This window comes from Accipiter gentilis, unplaced genomic scaffold (genome assembly GCF_929443795.1).
Source record: "Accipiter gentilis unplaced genomic scaffold, bAccGen1.1, whole genome shotgun sequence".
Classification (NCBI taxonomy): Eukaryota; Metazoa; Chordata; class Aves; order Accipitriformes; family Accipitridae; genus Astur; species Astur gentilis.
The window spans coordinates 251,015-270,031 of record NW_026060826.1 but is presented as its reverse complement, the minus strand read 5'-3'; positions in this window follow the sequence as shown (position 1 = coordinate 270,031).

The following is a 19,017-nucleotide window of genomic DNA, read 5'->3' as shown; positions in this document are numbered from 1 at the left end:
GCAATTCAGTGCTTCAAAGGCTGGACAGAAAGCTGCAAAAGCCACATTAAAAGAAAAAGTAAGCACAGTGTGGCTGAATTTCTGATCCTGAGTTTCCCATTAAATCCTGTTCTAGATATGAGCAGCTAAGAGAAAGAAGACTTTTCCCACACCCACCCACCTTGTTTCACAGTAGCTGTCTGGTTTTGAGAAATAACAAGGATGTCAGTTCCACCTGGACAGATTTGCTCTTCCCAAGAGAGTATCTTAAACCCTAGGCTAAATTGGACACTTTTAGCCACTGGACAATCCCAACTACAAGATTCACAGGTCCAGATGGAACACGAACAACATCACAATCCTCTGTGGTAAGAAGCTTGCCTTGAATCAAGGATTTCTGACAGTGTGTGATCTTTGTTTTAATAATGTTAACAGAGCGTGCAGAAAGAGGGTCATAACTATCACTGCATAAACACCACTGAGAACACCCTTTTCCTTACCAAATATTTATTCCCAGAGTACAGAGTGGAATCAGTGGCTCATTTTAGGTGTCCAAAGAGATCAGATGGTGATTGAGACAACTTTTAACAATTTTTCTCAAAGACTTAAGGACTCAGTAATCCCTGATATATTCTGTTCTCGATGAGTGAACTCCATGATTCCTGTGTTGTGACTCAACTGTGAGTTACTTACTTTTGAATATTTCTTGGATCATTTCAATTATTAATCTCTAAAGAAACACTGTTCTTCCAGGAAGATTTACGGATGAGGTTAGTTAGTGCTTTTATCCCTTCTTCTGCAAAAATATGCGAGAATGATGTAGAGTATCAAAAGGCAATCTGTTCAAGGTTATATTGAGAGATATTCCTGTACCTGGTAAACTCATGTATCAAGATTACATTAGCTGTATAAGCATTAAACCTGAAGTTGCTTTCCTAGTGATTTGCATCAACATCACACTTCTTCCTGGGATCTGACGTCAGGAGGTCAGCAGTGAGAAAGATGTCACAGGGTTGACTCCATTTTTGGAGATCTGAATGACTCTAGCTACAGAAAGCTACTCTCAGCTGTATGCTAATATCACTAAGACAGGGTGACATTTTATCAATCAAATCTAAAAAAAATACTTTAGTCACAGGTCTGCTAAGTAAAGTACAAATTATTTGTAAGTAATATCTGCATAAACTGTATTTGAAAAAGGATCAGTAAGTGTCTGTGCTAATTTGATATTGGAATTAAATTATTTTTTCTTGAAAAAGGACACCTAGGTTTAACTTCATTATCCACAACATAACTGTAACATAATCCTGACAGTCTACTAACACACATAAACACAGAATTCTTTTCTGACAAAGACCATGAATATACCTAAATACAGAAAGCATGAGATTTTTAAAAAATAATTATTGAGCTAACATGCCTTGTACTAAAGCTCTAAATAAACAACTGCCATGTTATTAGTCATTGCAGAACAAGCATAATAATGCCTTCAAACCATTTTCTCTCTCTCATTTTTCTCTTCCCATACACATGTCCATTGCTAAGACAGACTTCAAATTATTTGCTCTGATTTGAACAAGTTAACACTGAATGTCTCCCATCCTTAATGGGGAAGTTTGTAGCACATGGTCTGTGGAGTATCACCACAGTTTTAGAGACGAGGTCATTGTCTCCAGGAACAGAAAACAGATACCAAGTTTTTATTTCCTTTGTTTGGAATAGAATATGAGTATTTTATATTTACATAAAATACATAGTAATAAATATACATTTATACATAAAATTAAAGCCATAAGCTTGGTAAATACCAAGTCACAAAATAAACATTTTCAAATAATATCAGTGATATGAAGAATTAATAAAAGAATCAGATTATCTTTGTAAAAAATGGGAGAAACTCATAAATTATTTCTGGTTAAGATATTTGTAGCCCTCTAAAGGGAAGGTCTCGTTAGGATATTTAATCTCCAGCCCTCTCAGTAGAAAATTACACTTGCTTGTTAGATAATTCTTTGAAAGTAAAAGTGTTATGAAAGTATTATAAGAGAAATATGAAAAATTCATTTGTTAGATAGTAATAACAAAAGTAATGAATAAACTACTTAATTAGAGTTTTAAAATTACATTAATAATAATGATAATGGTGTGTGAACTATGCTAAAACTGTTCACCAGATGATAAGAACATACAAAAGGCAACAATTTAGTTGAAATATAGATAAGTGTCTACACAAATCCTGGTACAATCTAAAAGTTTGTAACTGTGATGCAAAATATTACCATGTACGAACAAATGCATTACACCTCATGAAAGACAGAATATATTCACTGTGAGGTAGTAGTGATCTAGGAAGAATACAAACCTGCTTTTTGTCTGCATCGACTCTATTCATCAATTAGCACAATCATTTGCAGAATGACTGTGAAACAGTTCCTGCATAATTTAACAAATCTGTTACTGAGTTTATGCTGTTTTAAGACAACTACATGACTGCAGGGGGACACAATGCAAGCTTTCTATCACAACATTTTTTTACTAATTACAAAAAATTTCACATTTCACTATGTGCAGAGAATCCTCATTGTGAGGGAGCTCTGTAACTCTTTGTGGTACATTTTTATTGCGCAGTCCCTAAGAGATCTGTTTGAAGACCTCCAAGAATTGGGCTGCTTCTCAGTCTCTCTGTCTGTAATGTTGCTATCTCCCTAAATAAGTACACAGAAAGTTAATGGTCAGTGCCACTGTTACTAATATTACTTATCAAATCAAACTGTACTTATTGACAACACTCTATTGTGTGTCTATGAGCAGCAAGCCATTCTGTTTCTACTTGGTTACAATGACACAGATAACATCTGTATCAGCTGGAGATGCTCTAATCTTTTTGACTGCATTTATTCGACTATAAGAATGACTACATGAAAGCCTAAAGTAAGCCTAAATTTTTCCCTATTCTTTTTTTTTTTTTTTTAAGTTTACGAGGCACTTCTTTAAATGGTTAAATTATTTATTTATTTCTTCTTTTGGGTCACTGAAGAAAGGGGGAAAAATCCAGAACTTCTCCTTCATATTGTCTCTTGTCATGATCTGAGAAGAAAACTGATTTCTGTACTCTTACGGAGCTCGTGTGTTAACTGCCGATTCCTTACAACATCTGTCTTGCACCTCATCTTCAATTTGCCACTTGAATGCTGGCTTCAAAGGTGATTTGGGTGATTTTAAGTTCCTACTAAGAATGAATGAATTTCAGAAGTATTCAGTTCTTTTTCCTCCCTTTATCTCCTTGTTATTATCTTGTGTAGTCCTTTCTACAGTGCTTTCAAATCACTTTATGTCATAATCATACCCTGTGGACCTGTCCTCTGTGCATAAGCAACAAAAAAGATTTGTACAACTGAATTTCCCAATATTTTTATGTTCTTCTGGTTAAGCAAATATTCCAATGGAGTTAAATTTCAAGTTAGTTAAATTTTCACTTAGTTGTCTTCAGCTCATATTAAAGTCATGCACATGACCAAGATATTTATGAACTAGTCAATAATATCCATCTGAAATGTTAGTATTCAAGTGCACAAAGAGAACTCAGAAACGTTTTTATTAAAATTGAAGCCTTTGAAAACCACTTCCTGACAGATACAGAGAGAAGAAAAGAACCCTACTGTTTCATTGAGGGCTGGTTGACTTTGGTTTTATTTGTAATTATGGAATAACTCTTAATTTACAATCTATTGGGAGTACTGAATATATTTGAAAAAATCTTACGTTCTGTAGTTGTTCATGCTACACTAAAGCAATTCTTTAGAGGAATTGAGATAGCTTATGAAGAGAATGTCATGGGAGACTAACATGAACATTAACAACACAGCAATCAGCTGGCACTTAATTTTGTGGAATTATTTGCCAAATTCACTGACAATACAGCACTGAGAAGGACTACCTAGAATCAGTGTTAAATCTCTATTGTATTGCTTTGGTTTCATGCTACAGTAACTTCACTGACATTTGAAAAATTATGTCAGTGTAAAACTAGAGTAACAGAGCAATGTGTCAAGTTCTAACTGGTATTCCAGTATAGTTCATATTTTTTTTCTACAATATTTACTGCAAAAACAAAGTATCTCTTCTTAGAGAAAAGAGAAGGATTTGTTGCTAATGTGTTTCATATCAGACAGCTGAAGTGATGTAGTAAGCCTCCCTTAGAGGAGATAAGGAATCTGTAATACATGATCCATCAGTATGTACAAACAAGTGTAAACACATACAAGCATATATTTTTTTAAGTTTCTTTCCCTTCCTACATTGTCCCAAACTGTTGCTTTGTGACTGTATGTAAAAACAAGAACAATCTACAGAGGAGGCAGATAAGATTTATAGATTCCTGCTGTTTAATTCATTCATACCTTGTCAGCAGATCCAGGATACCGCAAAGGGTTCCTTCACTGTAGTGGCTGGGAGGCAAAGGAGGAAGATAAGGAGGTACGCTTACCTTCAAGCAAACGATGTTACAGAAGCAGCAACCCAGAAGGTCAGAACAGACTCATAGTTTCCTTTTAATACAGAGCTTACACACAGGGAACATTAACTGGATTAGGGGACACACAAGTACTTATAGCACTGCTAAGAAAACAACCAGGAAAAAATGTAGGAACAAGTTCATATTCATATTTGATTTTAGTCATATTTTGTATCAAGGTTATGTTACCTTTATTTACTGACTAGAGCAATTTTATTTCAAACTGGTGCATCTCAGAGCAACAAACTGAGAAAATCTAATATCAGTTTTGATTACAGGATCAAATGGAAAATTACTATGAAACACAGGATGCCATCCTTTCATTTATTTTAATTCCAAGTGAAGAGAGTCTGCACAGAATAATTAACAATACAATGTTCACTAACTACTCTCCAGCTACTGAAAACTGGCATTAATTCATTAACTGCACCTGCATTACTCTAAGTTAAGTAAGTAGTCCCAGCGCTCAGCTTCAAGTTTTTACCATATTCTGGCAAAATAATTTAACATTTCAACAATCTGTGTTCCTATGTTAAAAACAATTGCCCTAAACATATTTGATTTTTTAAAAATGTAATGTGGTTTCATTAAAATGTCAGACGCTCTGGCTGGAGGTGAGAGAGCCAAGCACGTTAGAATTCAGCTTTTCCTGTTTTCATAATAGCTTCTCTTTGAGTGTTTTGTCACCATTATAAGTTATTAATGGTTTATAACCTTTCAGATTAGCTTTTAGTCTCCTGAAGGTAAAAAAGGAATATACCTTCTCACTTTGCAAAGACAATCTTACTTGATGAAGCTTAGCTTTCTTTGAACAAACAATAGATCACAGAACAAAGAATCAGCTATGGTTGTATGAGCTACTTTATTTTACTTAGTTTAGTCAATAGAGTTGAAGTGCCAATGGTTGAAGAAACTAATTTTTATTACACTTATGATACATTTAAGAAGAACTTCCCTAGTGACAGTTAACTTTCAGTGCAAACATGCACACTGAAAGGCCTGTTCGGGGGTTTGTGTGTTTGTTGGGATTTTGCCTAGCTTAATGATCGATTTTCAGAATAGTTCTCTGTGAACTGTTGTTACACATTTTCAGTAACTTACTAAACTAATAGCTTAAAATTATCCAATGCCACACTGAGGTCTTATCTTTCCTCCCCTTCCCTGCCTGCTCCTCCCCTCCTTAGCATCCATTTTACTGCTCACAACATGGCCTTTCTACTGTCCCTTTTTGATATTAAGGGCTGACAATAAGCTTGAATTTAGCTTCAGTTAGATATAATTGCAAAGTCTATGTGCATACACAAGCATGCAAGTCCTGAGAGGCAAAAGGACAACCATGGGGTATATGGTGTAACACAGACATTAGTCATATCCTACAAGAAATAAAACTACCTTTTTAGTTATTACTACACCAAGTTCTGATTGTGCTTGCTAAAAGAAGTTGGAGAAAAATGGATTATACTATAGATTGGGTAATTATTATAGCCAATGATGTTACAATAGATACAACATTTGTTTGGGGTTTGAGAGTACTGAGGAAAAGTATCATGTATGTTCATCCTGTTTCTCTACTTTCTGTTAGGCATCATTTTGCTCTCAGAAACAGGTTAGATGGACCATTGCAGTGATGCAGTATGTTTGCCATTATATTTTTAAGAAGTTCCTGAACCCAGAGCATCACCATCTGGGAGAACTCTTAGCAATCTAAATCCTAAACCTATTGGTCCACTCTGGATTAAGCTATCGCTGAAAAATTGCAGGCTTAACTTCTCTCCATCCACACTTCCTTTCACCTTAGAGGTGTTTTAATACAACAGATAAATCAGTCCATAAACTCCAATTTGCTTAGATCTGTCATCAACAAAATCCCAGGAAATCATATAGGGGTGGGGAAGCTTTCCTACTAATCATTAGAGCTGAGAAGGGACACAGTTCCAGCTTCTAGACATAGCATGTTCATATCCTTTGTATTCTGCAGATTTATTGTTTCAGCAGCTGGATCAGATCCAGAGACATTTTTAACATCTTTATCAAAGACCTGGAGAATGTAATGGAGTAATTGTTAATAAACTTTGAAGACAACCCCAAATATCTCCCCCTCAAGTTGAGGTCTTTCTCAACCCAAATTATCCTATGATCTGATAGTCCTTCTCTTTTTCCTCCAGTCCCATTGTTCCTTGAAGCCAGACCAAATCAAAGGAAGCAATACCAGAAGTCCACATTGCAGCCAAATATATAAAATTTTCAAAGTTTTGTATCACGAAGCATCTGCATCTATGCAAACAGTATCTGACTCTACGTACTGTATTTTACTAATTGGTGGTAAACCAAACCCAAAATTTAAAATAAATATATATTTGTTTTAATAATAATCTTGTCTTGGTTTCAGCTGGGATAGAGTTAATTGTCTTCCTGGTAGCTGGTACAGTGCTGTGTTTTGAGTTCGGTATGCAAAGAATGTTGATAACACTGATGTTTTCAGTTGTTGCTCAGTAGTGTTTAGACTATAGTCAAGGATTTTTCAGCTTCTCATGCCCAGCCAGCGAGAAAGCTGGAGGGACACAAGAAGTTGGCACAGGACACAGCCAGGGCAGCTGACCCAAAGTGTCCAATGTGGTATTCCATACCATGGGACATCACATCTAGTACAGAAACTGGGGGGAGTGGGGGCGGGAGGAATCGCCCCTCGGGGACTAGTTGGGTGTTGTTTGGCGCATGGTGAGCAATTGCCCTGCGCATCATTTGTACATTCCAATCCTTTTATTATTGTTGTCATTGTCATTGTATTAGTGTTATCATTATCATTATTAGTTTCTTCTTTTCTGTTCTATTAAACCGTTCTTATCTTAACCCACGAGTTTTACTTCTTTTCCTGATTTTCTCCCCCATCCCAGTGGCAGGGGTGGGGGGGATTGAGTGAGTGGCAGCATAGTGCTTAGTTGCTGGCTGGGTTTAAACCACAACAAATGTAAAAGATTCATTCTATGCTAGTCAGAAATCTCAACTGTAAAAAGAATAAGAAAGTTTTCAAATTAGTTCAGTGTTAAAATTATTTCAATATGTATGTATACATATAGGTATTGCAGAGTAAAGATGTTTCTTGAACATTAGAGTTGAGAATGTGTGTGAGCTACACTTTAAACACAAACTTGTGCAATTAAGGTCACTAATGTATTTCTTTTAATAGTGGGTAGCCATATATTTCTTTTTCTAGACTTGCATGTTGTTTTCTTGTCTTTCAGTCTGCTAACATGAATAGTAAAAAGACAGGGCATGTTTTTCCTTACAATGCGAAATGTACTGATATGGACTTTCAGTAAATATCATATTCTGAATTCACACAACTGATGCAAAGATAACTCACAATTCTAAGCCTTTGGAAATAAAAGTGCTCTGGCACTGCTGTCTTTAAATTGACAGTCAAATGGGGTTTCCTAGTCTCCTGAGATCTAATTAGACTTGCAGTGTTTTACGTGCCATTCCTAAGGGGATGGGAGCTACACAGCATCTTCTATTTATGCTACTGTTGTCAATGCTCTTCTATTCCAGAAATGGATTTGGCATAAGCAGGATTACCATTCCCTCTATAAAAGAAATTTTCATTACTTCCATGTAGTTTATATGAGCTGATGTAACTATGTTTTCTAATGCACAGTATACTGATGTTTTGCTACATCTGTGTATATTAAAAAGACACCAGAGGAAAGTACACAGAAGGAAAATACCAGTTTTAAAAATATAGTTCAAGATACTAAAAACAAAAGTCCATCTGTCACAAAAGAATTAGGTTGAGAGTTGTAAAGAATTATTTAAGAGACAGATTTCATTTGAGTTTTGTTTGTTTGTTTTTCTTACTGGTTGTATTACTTGGATTTCTCCAAAGCACAAAACAGGAGCAAGTGACAATGTAACACTTGCTTTTCAACTCATAGGCATATTGTGCTCAGCTTTGTGATATACAACAGAAATAATCAAAAATGAAGAATCAAAAAATGATGTGTCATCAACCAAGAACTAAGGGAAGAAAAGGAATGCATGGGCTTTGTAATGGTAAAACTGAGGAACGTGATTTCCACTGAGAAAAATCAATTTAATAATAAGAACAGATGAGTTATCTTCAGCAAGATATTTTATAATAGAATATTAGCTATCTTAAAAAGGACACAGAAGTGGTCTTTCTTTCATCTTTTATGGCAGTTATTATTTTACTTACATAGCAGGTATATATATTTTACTTTGAGTGCTACATAGCCACAAGTCAGGGGCAAAGGGCAAAAAACTATTGTGGAGACATTTGTTTTGTTGTTCTATAGGCAACCTCTGAGTATAATTAAGGCTCTGTGTACTTTTAATATCAAGACTGCTCCTGTTTTGAAACAGTTCCATGACTACTTAAGGCAGAGTGAAAAGCAGTAAGTACCCTTGCCTTTTTTTTTTTTTTCTTTTCTTTTTTTTTTTTTTTTGAGAAGACTATAATATTGGCAATGTATTTTTCAGTGCATGAGGGACATCTCTTTCTACACAAAGCAGCTTTGCATATCCCTTAAAAACTTCTACAGAGGCCTTGTTTAGCATGTTCCTACATGGATTTAATAAGAAACGGACAAGCCATAATAGATAGAGACTGATACCTCTCGTGGACTTCATACCACATGTAGTTTGAAGGTTACTGAGGTGGCTTCAAAAAGGGGCAAGATCACCTTGCCTATATCAGATAGTAGTTGTTTGGTTTAAGAAGCAAGAGATCTCTTGTTTCTGATATCACTACCTCTTCCTACTGCTAGCCTTGAATCAAAGTACAATATTCAGAGACATAAGAAAGAGAATGAGCAATTCAGAACTAAGATTATTCTATGCCAGTATGACTAATCACAGACTGCAACCATTATACAGCTTTTGCAAATGTTTTTTTGAGTCTGAGCAGAGAGTGTTTTGCATCCAATTGGGAATTCTGTCACCTTGGAATTTGCAGACACACTAATAAAAATGTACCTGATTATACAATGAGCAACATCGGAAGTCCGGATTGACAAGGAGGGAATACCTAAACAGCAGAAATGCAACAGACTGGAAACCTGAGACAACATATTTCTCTAGCAGATGCACAATGCCACACATTTTAAAAGGTTTCTGTGAAACTCCTCAAGCTCAATGACACAATGAATATATTTAATATGACTGTAACTGAACATCTTAAAAATTTTAGACCAAGATTCCAATTTCTTTCCTTTTCTTCTTTTTTTCTCAGAAGTAAGGCTTAACATAAGAAAGGGGGAAAAAAATCACTGAAATATTTTCCCTGAAGCAAACATCAGGCCTTTTATGATAAAAAGAGTGAGAAAAGTAGAAAGACGAATTTTAAACCATATGACCATTGGACAGCAAACGTTAAATTTTTAAAAGGTTGCTTTGTATTTAGCTATAGCAAAATAAAATGTTATTTTATTTTTTTTTTTTCTAAAATAGCAAAGGGTGGTTTGTTTGTTGGTTGGTTGGTTGGTTGGTTTTTAATGGCCACTGATTGATTAACAACATATGCACCCTTGAATTTTGATATTTAGCACACTAGTATAGACTACATATTGTCTAGATGTCAGTCTCTGTTTCATATATGTTGCAGTTTAACCCCAGCCAACAGCTAAGCACCACGCAGCTGCTCACTCACTCCCCCCACCCAGTGGGATGAGGGAGAGAATCGGAAAAAATGTAAAAGTCATGGGCTGAGTTAAGAATAGTTTAATAGAATAGAAAAAAAAATAATAATGATAATAATAGCAATATTGAAATGACAGTAATAATAACAATAACAACAACAACAACAACAACAATAATAATAATAGGATTGGAATATTCAAAACAAGTGATGCACAGTGCAACTGCTCACCACTTGCTGACCAATGCCCCATTAGCTCCTAAGAGGTGACCGCCCCCCAGGCCAACTCCCTGGCAACTACTAGGCATGACATCACATGATATGGAATATCCCCTTGGCCAGTTTGGGTCAGCTGTCCTGTCTGTGTCCCCTCCCAACTTCTTGTGGTCCTCCAGCCTTTTTGCTGGCTGGGCATGAGAAGCCGAAAAATCATTGACTTAATCTAAACATTACTTGGGAGCAACTGAAAACATCAGCGTGTTATCAACATTCTTCTCATACAGAACCCAAAAAATAACACTATACCAACTAATAGGAAGAAGATTAACTCTATCCCTGCCAAAACCAGGATAACATCACATCTAATCAGAAATGCTGAGATTATCAGTAGCATTTTGTAGTTGCACTGTATCAATCTCTACAAAAATGTTACTTCCTTCTCCCAGGATATCTTTCATGTCTTTTAAAACCATGAACAATCGAAGGGCTATGTTTAAACTTATTAGGTCTTGAAGTACCTTGATAAGTGGTTTTGTTTTTTATTTGTAGCCTGTGTTAACATGAAAACTTTAAAAAGTAGACTAACACAGTGTTATAAAATATCAGGAAAAAAGCTAACTTCTCAGAGTTCAGATACTGGAAGAGCTGCTGACAGCTTAAGGCTATTAAGACAAACAATATTTTTTTATATTTATTTAACACAATCCCAAATTCGAATCCAATATTCAGACTAACTAGTTGACCAGGTAATTCTGGACATGGACTTACCTACTAGCTAATCAATTGAGAAGGCAGTATTTTCAGTCTCTCTTTCATAAATCTCAATAAGTTTCTTTGAAATTGATGCATCTCAGCCAAATATATCAGCTTTAATAAAAAAAAAAACAAAACCTTTGTGAAAATTCTTTTTCTCAACAAGCTATATAAAGTTGTGGCTATCAACATCTACCCAAAGAAAAGCTTCTATAAATTCCTCATTTCAGTAAAATTACAACCAAAAGTTTTCTTAAGCTATCTATTTCTTCTCTTCTTTCTGAATTAAAAAAAAAAAAAAAAAAATTGTAATTGGAGGTGAGTGTAAATTTTGATTGGATTATTAACACTCAGGATTCATAGTCCAAGACATGTGGGAAATTGTCTATGGACAGAAAAGAAGAACAGCAGTTTCAGGAAGCAAAAGTGATTAAAAAAGCTCAGAGGTAGCAAAAATGACAAACGAGTAGTACACAGTAAGTAGCTATTTATGATTTAGAACATAGGAGTGCTATGTGTGCCATTTCTGCACATCTTCTGCCCTCTGTGCAATTATGCTATCATGGCTGCTTAAACCATGATGTTTGGTCTAGCATAACGAACCTGACCTTTACCTAAAAAGCATGTTACACATACCCTTTTCCTCCTGACTGTTCACTCACCACACGTCTTATGCTTAAAACTGAAAACTGTCTTTTCCTGTGGACACTAAGTCCAATATTGTGTCATTATGAAACTACTTGGTCCCACTGGAAAATCTAGTTGTAGGGATTTAAACTGTATGAAACAACATATGTGTGAGCCAAATTATTAAGCTCTTAAATTCACTGATTAGAATTCTTCATATCATGTAATAAACAGTCTCACTTTACTTAGAAAGGTCACTGGAAGCGAAAGGAGGTGTTTGCCAGAAACAACTTTGAATGTCGTCCTCAAGATCTATCCTAGGAACGGTAGAACAAGAAAAGTAAGCTTAGACATTACATATTTCAGGCAACACTGGGACTGGTCTTTGTCATTTTATGATGTGTTTTGTGCCACTACTGTCAAAACTATTTCACATAAGACATATAATATTCTGTTGTACTGGATAAATCATTGTGAGAAAAGTAGGGATCTTTTTCATAACATGTAAGCGAAAATAACAATATTAAGATAAACACACTGTAGGTCAGTAGGTGCAGTGACATCTTGTCAGGCTTGACTCAGCTCCTGTGTTGACTAATAAGTACCTGCATACAGTTATTCATTCTGAACACAAGAATTCTTGTTGCTGCTACTGCTGCCCTTGCTCTAAAATACTTCAAGCAGGGAAATATTTGTTGTTTGTGTGGCAACTAATCCTATTATTTATGATTCCTAGAAAAGGTCACAAAAATATTTTTTTCCCTTTATCTTTCTTTCTCTCCTTCTTTTTCTTTCCCTTTCCTTTCTAACAAATAACTGGGGACACTATTGCCAAAACTTCTGAATTTGGGTAGTAGAGTTATTTTTATGTGCAGCTACAGGGATTTTTGTTGTAGGCAACCAAAGTCAAAACCAGGAAAAAAAATAGTCACTTAAAACAATATTTCCTATTTGACAAAACAGTGTTTATTTAGCAAAGGTGTCCACTAATTAGCAAGACAGAATACAAGTGGAATATTTGGTTCTATTTTTATATTCGGACTGGTGCGTTTTTCTCTTAGAGCATGTTTTACTACTACTGTTTATATCAAAGACATACTACAGTTCATTTCAGTCAAAATACAGCTAGAATTATTATATAATCATAAAAAAAGCATGAAAGTGCCTAAAAAAGAAAGAAACCATTTAAACTGTGTCAGGTGGAACTGGAATTCTGGTACCCTAATGCGAGTTATGTCTACATTAATGAGTAAAAACCTCTGCTATCAACTGCAGTGCATTAATGGCAATGTATTTCCTTTCACAAGTCTATGAACTTTGAGACTTATCTAAGATGCAAACTTTCTTAAGTGGGAACAACAGTGAGATTTGCTTGAAAATGCATTCCTGATCCCAGCTGAAACACTAATGAAGGCAAACCACTTTGAATAGCCTGCAATTCCAACACCAGTCTTCTGCTGACACTGGAAAGCTACATTCTTGACATAAGAAAGAACTCAGTCGTTTACTGTGTGGGAAGTATAAAGTTTTGTCCATTCCAAGTAATTAAATGGAATTAATTTTGTAAGAATTAGTTCATTATATTAAAAAGGCAGTATATATTTAATCATTTACATGTATTTCAGTGCCATCAAAATAAAGTAAAACCAAATGATACGTTGGATGTGTTGTGCTGGAATTTGATATAGCCCATATCTGTTGTCAGCTTGAGAGCAGAGCTCAGACACTTAGAATAAAAGGAATGAAATTGGCATAAGCCCAATAAGAAAAAGCAAGAAGGCAGAAATGACAGAAAGTTCTTAAAACCTTAACCTCAGTTATGCTCATATTTACTGCCACCACAGAAACTACCTTACAAAGCAAGTTACAGAGGAGGGAAAAACATTTTCTGTCACCAAGCAGCACCTTAAGAAAATGAGGGGATTGACAAAGAAAGTCCCCAACGTCCTGAGACAATGACTACAGTTCTACAGAGGCATCATAGTAGCCCCTGAACTTTTTCCTCCAGGTACTGTGTCTGACTCAGTCTGTGCACTTTGTAAGGTCATGTTCTCACTCTGAATACAATTACTTTATGTCTGCCTGAGTCTCACTGACTGGCAGTCAGCAAGTCCAACACTGGCAAAATCAAGAACATGAAATGCTAAAACTTGTTCACTTCATAATACAAAAACTATTTTAATTTCTGACTGGAGCTCACAGATATAATATTACTCATGAATCTTCTAATTTTTTGTAAGTCTTCTTACCAGCATCTTCACACTCATAAACATGACATCAGAATAAAATCTTTTAAATAACCCCAAAACAATGTAAAAGGCAATATGATTTTAAAGCTTCTTGAAATTTTTTCTGTTGAATAAATTGCCAGTTTTACTAATTGTTCAGTACGAGTAGTGCAGCTGATAATTACAAATTTGATCAGGACCTTATAGACAATTTATATTAATCACTTGCTGATTAGGTTTGTTTCATAAAATATAAATCAGCTGATGGCACAAATAAGACTTCCCAAATAAAAATCTTGATCACAGTTGGTCAATGAGAATTTTTTCTATTGACTTTTAAGTAGAAAGATTTCATTCTCCAAATGATTGTCCAACATCTTAATACAGAGGTTGAAAGTAAGACTATTTTTTGTTGAATAATTTCTGTATCTTAAGTGACATATCCAGGGCCTGATTAAAAATACCACTAACTAGATTGGAACTTGATATAATTAAAGGTACTGAATTAAATTCTTTTGTTTTCCAAATAGTTAGTGCAAACACAGCATTGTGTTGAATGCATTTTCACACATAGCATCGCCCAAAACATCCAATAGTTTTACAGCTAAAAGCAAGCCTTAAAAATACCAGCAAAGTTACACACAAACTAGCTGCAGGCTAATCTTCATGGATGGTTAGATAACCCCCAAAATGGTATAGACTAATCATTAAAATGGTTGAAAATGAACAACATAACAAAAAATTGCATCTCACATATATTTATACACATAGCCAAGCTTTTAAAATTTTTGTTCCTTTTCAATGGGGAGAGAGGGGAAGAAAAATGCGTGTTCACTCTAGGTGGACTGTCCCTGGGAATTTTTTTAAAGCATATATGGCTAAGTCACATGTTATCCAATAGCTAAGGCATCTTTTCAGAGTTTGACACTGGAATAACTATTAATTTGAGTGGAACCATATTACATTAGAGTGATAAAACAGTCCAACTGATTGACTTTAGCAGATGTCACATAGTTAAACCACTATACATTACTTTTTAAGGGTAATACTGTGTTAACAAACACAAAAAGCAGACATTATTACATAGAATGGAAGGCAGGCTTTTGTATTTCCTGATGTAAGTTATGCATGATACAAGGTATGTACATGGTTTAAGAAAAATCATGTAATGTAATGCCACAACAAATACTATTCCAAATAACAACAGACTTCTTGAAGATTTATTAACAACAACTTGATCTTCTAATCCTTTTTTTTTTTTTTTTTTCAAGTTAATTAGCAGGTAAAACTATTAATAGAACAAACTTCAGTGTAATTTAAAGTACAGGTATTTCCCCATCACTATCACTGTATATGAATTAGCATTTCTTGCTACAAAAAAAAATAAGGCTGAGGACAACTGCACCAGTCAGAAGATGAAACAACATGTGTCTTACTAGTTTTTAAACATAGTCAAAGTCACTTTTGTCAAAACTGGACTGGCTATTTATTTCAGGTTTAACCTCACATGGAATTAGGTTTCTACACCAACTAACATCTGTTGAAAAAGTCTGCAAGCAAAACTGGAATACCTTAGTAACAAAATTGCTTCCCTGCACTTTGCAAATATTAAAGAAGTCGTTGTCGATTTTCTAACTGAAGAATCAACAGTCAAGAGTTAATAGCTCATTAAATAACCTCCTGCTGATTTTTTCAATGCTGAGTAACAACCACCTACCTTATCATTCTAAAAGGATCACTCTATGAGAATAGCTTCAGTGTTATGACTCAAATCCCAACGATGTCTGTTATTTAATATCATACAAAATTATATATGTCTTGAAATGGTTCTACAGCCACTACACATGAATCAGTTTGAATTATCTCAAATCCACTGTGGTGTAAAACAATAAACCAGGAATAGCCTACTAATAATTATTTGGACAATGACATGTCAAAGATATATCAGACACAATGTGCAAAGCAGTCAGATACATCAAGTAACTTCAATATGTCTCACCTGTAATGTCTTAAGTTTAGAAGAATTTGGGGTTTTAAAACAGAAAATAATATACACAGTCCAAAATTATTCTAAAAATCCTCTTCTTAACTATGGAAATATTTCCTCTTGTGAAAGAATGCTAAGTTCTTGGATAATGATTAGGCAGGTAGAACTACCCAATACTTGATTTTCTTTCTGGAATTCAGCTGTTCAGCTTCTTCAGCCAAAACCAGGGAAGTGGTGCACACTGGATGATGGTAGCAGGAATAACATATGTTCAAGGAATCAGATTGCAAAAAGTCTTACTGGTTATGTAAACTTTACTATCTTAAATAGCCCACAGGACTATGGCAGGGAGCAAAGGCATGACTTTGACTATCCAGCAATTAGACTATGGTAATAACGTATCATAGGCCTTAAATTATTTTCTTACTCTAAATCTAATGATTATGCACTGAGATTTTTTTTAAATGGATATACAGACAAATGTAAAACTTTTCTAAACTTATACCTAATAACATGTCTACTAACACAGGCAAATTGCTCCGTGGAATATCTGCTAAGTTAAAAGGAGTCCTGGTTTAAAATAGAGACTTACACATTTATTATTATGCTGTTCAATTACTGTGCCTTACTGAAGAGAAATGCATCAACATATTCATTTAATAAATGGAATGAACCTTCCACTTAACCTGATAGCAATTATTTGGGAAATTTATATGCTTCTGTCACAAGATACCAATTCAAGAATATTAATAGGCCATCTACTTCTAGCTGGCTTATATATAACTGTTAGGAACTGGCACTGCTTCAGCAAGCAGGCAGCACTGCATTGATTGCCTTTGACAGGTGTGGCTTGTGGATGAAATGGGAAAATTAACTAAAGGATTCAATGAGGAACTTGGTATATTATGCAATGTGACTGTTCTTATTTGTCTTTTGTATTTTTCTTAAGCTTTTTAAAAACTTTAGAAGTTCATTGTATCTACTAGCATATTACTAACTCAAATTTTTCATTAAGCAAGGAGTATCTATTTCCTCACCTCTCTGAGTTTTGTCACAAGGTTATTTTCTGTTACATGCCACATTTTCTTCTACATTTCTACTATGTTCTTGTATTATAAACACATCATAAATATATTACTCTTTATAACTTTTTCAACGTCTTGATTTTTTTTTCATGATGATAAATACATAAAGCAGGAATTATGTTTGCATTTCTTCTTTGTAGTACTTCCTATGCTTTAACATGATCTGGAAATTTTATTTTTGTGAAACACCAGAGTGGAATAACAGAGGGGTAGCCTCCAGAGTAGATATATGCTTTCCAAAAGATAAAATAGATTGCTGTTTTTCACAGGAACCCCTCTCATTGATCTGTAAAGTCATCTGCTGGAAGCTTTTAATGCTTTTACAAAAAGCACCTAAGAAAGGTTATACAATTTGGACCGACCATCTCATTTTGTGACGTTGTTTGTAATTTGATGAGTGCCGCTATCAAGGAATTTAACTATCTTTGACAAAGTAACCATCAATAACCTATGTGGCAGTATAACACTTAAGCATTCTAATGACAATTTATAAATAAATTTCTATAAATACATCTTTATTAAAATTGCTCTGTGGAGCATGTGCCTTCTATTTCCTCCCCAGTCACATGATACAGTGTTACTATATAAGGACTTTTTCATTTCTGTGTTGCTGAAGTTATACAGACAAGGAAGTGATGCATTATTAGCTTCATATTATTTTCATACTCACTTTTAAGACTTCTGTATGTAGTGAATAGGAACACATTTTGTATTAATTGGTCTATACTTGACTAAGATAAAGTAATTCATCTCTGAGAATCTCAGAGCACTCGGCAAAGTCAACACTTCTCAAAAACTTCCTTGTATAGGAAAAATATGTTTAGTTACTTTTTTTATAACTGAAAGAAACAAAATTGTTAATATTAATATAGCTGTGATAGGCTAGGCACCCAGGACAAGCTGTGTAGTTGGAAATAATATGTTTTTACTAGAATAATTTGGTAAGGTTGGAAAAGATTTGGTTGATATTTTTTTCTTCCAAGCTTTCTTCAGATCTGAAATAGTCTGCAAACTTTAAAGTTCAATAAAAGTTAAGGTCAAGAGTTTAGGAGGTAAGTTATAGATGGAGCAAATAAATGTCTATTGGTAGCTCATGGAACCAACTGTGGAAAAAAAAGAGTGATAGGAAAAGGACAATGTTAGTGGTTATCTTATAGGCAACAGACAGAAACACATAGTTGAAAACATTTGGAATAAAATGGAGTGTGTGTGGAGAAAAGGTGGGGGAGAATAATATGCAATAAAAGCAAATATGAAGAGACTATACTCTGTTATAAAAGATCATTAATCTGCTGTAAAAACAAAAATCTCTACTGAACACATAGGTTAAATTCTTGTGAAATAAGTGACAAAGATGTAGTGTCTGCTAAATAAAAGGTATTTGAAGAGTAATCTTAAACCCTGTGTCAAAACAGCTGATTTCTTTGCTTGCTCCCAAGCTCTGAACTATTTTTGCTCTCCATACCTAGCCATGGTTTGGGATGTAATTCACTTCAGGGACCCCTCTCAAAGGGAAGGTGGGAGAAATTGCACTATCGTGATTTTGTCTGTTGAACACAGACTCAAAACACTATTGCATCAGATTTTGTATATAGTGTCCCCATATGCCCTCATGTGACAATTCACTGCTACATAGTACATATTGCCTCTGCTTCATGCCATCTGAACTTCAGCATAGCCCTTTACCATTTCAACATTGTCTTACTGTGCTGTTTCCAGCAGCTGAGAACTGCTATAGCTTAAGGTGCTATGAAGTTTTGTTAAATGCAACAGCAGTAAAAACAAGAGCTCAGCTAACAGGGTGATCATATAAGCACAAATGCAGATGCTTTTCCTATTCACTGCAAAACATACTTCACGCACCATATAGGTAAGGATCTAGTCCCAGAATGTTTGTCTTCTAAACCTGAGATTATTTACCACTGCAATTTAGCAAGCCCTTTTCATTTTTCATGTTTTGGCATTGAAGTAGT